Below are 3,072 nucleotides of genomic sequence, written 5' to 3' on the forward strand. Positions count from 1 at the left end.
TTAAGCAATACTATATAAAAAAAGATTATATTATTCAATGTTGCTAAGTACATAACAAAATAAGTACTCTGATATACTACTCATAAGTATGTGTCTTGGTGTATGATTGGATGGGTGGATGAATGGATAGATAGATAGGTAAATAGACAGATAGTGATATATCTTTTAACCTGAACATTTTCAGTTTTTAAATGTATCCTAATAAGAGCTATTTTTACTATTCTTGCATCTTTGGGGAAACTTTGATATTTTTTTCAAAATACAATTTACAAATGTTTCTTTTCTCTAAATATAAGATTGGTATGTGCCCATTTTAGAAAATTCAGAAAGTATGAAAAATTTTTAAAGAAAATAAAATGTATCTGTAACCCTACTGAATAAATCTAACCACCATTAATAAAAGAACATTAAAAAATATATTGGGAACATACTGTGTATATAATTTTATTTCCCATTAAAAAAATTTAACATTATATCATAATGTTATCAAATATCATTTAATAGTTTTTGAATACCTAAATTTTAATGACAACATATTCTGTCTATGACTATAACAGAAGTTCATTATAGCATTTTCTTTACTGTAAGGTATTAAGTTTATTTCCACTTTGTTACTATTATATTGCTCTGGCAAATGTCTGTACATTCATATTTTACATATCTCTCATTTTCTTAAGGTAGATTTAAAGAAGTAAATTTTCAGGTTAAAAAATCTATCTGTCTAAACACATGCATCTTCACATTGTTTTCTGGAATTTGTTTTTGGTTTTTGTTTGTTTGACCAGTTTAATACCCCTGCCAACGGTGTATGAGAGTATCTATTTTGCTGTATATAATATTTACTAGCATTTAACGCTTTAATTTTGGTTTTGTTTAGATTATATTGCTTTTTTACTATTATAGATAAACTTTTTTCTTATAATTTTTTTGCCATGCTACTTCTGTGAATTGTTTTCATGCTTTGCTCACATTTTTGTTGAGATGTTAGAGTTTTTCATTGATTTATGTGACATATATATATATATGTATGTGTGTGTGTATATATATATATAGAGAGAGAGAGAGAAAGAGAGAGAGTTAGAAAGACAGAGAGATACATACCAATATACTATAGCTAAAGGTATAAAGCTGGACCTATAGCTGGAAAAAAAATAGAAATAGAGGCGTAAGTATAGAGGGAGGGAAGAAGGAAGGAAAGGAGAGAGACACAGAGAGGGACGATAACAATGAAATATATGGTATAGATATAGATTTTTCATTATTTTAAGATTCCTGAGGAAGAGATCATTTTTTCTGGTTGATTTTTATTATAATTCTTCTGATAGTAATATGTTTCTCTAGATTAACATAATTACCTGTTCCCGTTTTCTTAAAGCAACGTGTGTGTTCTATAGAGACTTTTTTTTAAGAGGGCATATAGTATATTATTTTAATGTAACTTTTTCTTGCTCCCTTTAGTGAGAAAATCTACTTATGTACCATTTGTAAAATTTTTGACCTCTTTTTCAGCATTTAGTGCCCTCTGGTGTTTGCAAAGAAGGGATGGCAATATATTTTACCTCTAATTTGTTTCCTGCTTATTAGGATTCCTTGGTATGCATGAATTGTATCGATACAGATTGAGCTAATGCTTGAATATTTTCACATTTACTTCAGAAACAAAAATGAGTGACAGACAACTAGTTATTTGGGGAGAGTTCTGGCATTAAAAATTATCTGGGATTTCCATCTGGCAAATGACAGAATGAAATTGCCTGGGAAACTTAGTTATCAGAGTGACTCTCCTTTACAAAGTCAGAAAACAAAATATTCACATTCCGTCTGTGAAGTCCACTGACTTGATAATGTAGCAAATATTGTAAGAATAAAAGCAGCAGGAGGGAAAGGGAACTACCAGGGGGAAGAAAGGAGGAGAGGAAAAAGAGCAATGTCGCCTCCCGGGGCCCCGCCCCTGCGCGCCGGTCCAGCCAGCTCGCTCCGGCTCGCTCCGGCTCGCTCCGGCCCGGGGCCGCCCCTTCCCCGCCCCGCCCCCTCCGGCCGAGGGTGCTCTAGATGCTGCGCGGAGACCCTCTGCACCCCTGCGAACATGGCGCTGCGAGTGGCGCGGAGCGTGCGGGCCGCGGTCTGCAGCCTGCGCTCCATCTCTGCGCCCAACGCGTCCTGCCCGCCGCGGCCCTGGGGACTGCGGGCGGGCGCCGTCCGGGCGCTGTGCACCGGCCCCGTTCTGCTGTCGGGTCGTAAATTTACAGACAAACATGAATGGGTAACAACAGAAAACGGTGTTGGAACAGTGGGAATCAGCAATTTTGCACAGGAAGCTTTGGGAGTTGTTGTTTACTGTAGTCTGCCTGAAGTTGGGACAAAATTGAACAAACGAGGAATTTGGTGCTTTGGAAAGTGTGAAAGCTGCTAGTGAACTCTATTCTCTATCAGGAGAAGTAACTGAAATTAATGAAGCTCTAGCAGAAAATGAAGGACTTGTCAACAAATCTTGTTATGAAGATGGTTGGCTGATCAAGATGACACTCAGTAACCCTTCAGAACTAGATGAACTAATGAGTGAAGAAGCATATGAGAAATACATAAAATCTATTGAGGAGTGAAAATGGAACCCCTAAATAAACAAGTTTGAAACAACTTAATCTAGTATAGTTGTCTTAAATTAGTGGTGGATAGATTTTTAAAAAGCAACTTTTAGCAAAAGAAACTACTTGCAACAATGTTGCCTGAAGAAAATTTTTACCCCTTAACTTCCTAATGATTTCACATAAACACTATGCATCTTTTTCACAACACCCTGTGATTTTTAGGCTAGTCTCCAGTTATAATACTCAGAATTCCTGAAATTATCTGTGGTAAAACTAGTTACAAAAATTATGTAATTCAAGGATAACATTGTTATCTTAACCTTATATAATATTGTAACTTGCTTACAGCCATCCCTGGATTTGGGTCAAAATACTCAATGAACTTGCCACTGGAAATAAATGACAGTGGAGAAAAGTTTGTTAGTTGTATAGTGTCCAGTGAAGAACATTACTATCTTAATTTTGCAATATACTGTGTTTGCTG

The 3,072-nt window shown here is 35.7% G+C and overlaps 1 pseudogene; it reads left to right on the forward strand.

Annotated features, from left to right (window-relative positions):
* Window positions 1-2,086: 2,086 nt before the first annotated feature.
* LOC132494036 (glycine cleavage system H protein, mitochondrial-like) lies at window positions 2,087-2,637 on the forward strand (annotated as a pseudogene).
* Window positions 2,638-3,072: the final 435 nt, after the last annotated feature.

This window comes from Mesoplodon densirostris, chromosome 7 (assembly GCF_025265405.1).
Source record: "Mesoplodon densirostris isolate mMesDen1 chromosome 7, mMesDen1 primary haplotype, whole genome shotgun sequence".
Lineage (NCBI taxonomy): Eukaryota > Metazoa > Chordata > Mammalia > Artiodactyla > Ziphiidae > Mesoplodon > Mesoplodon densirostris.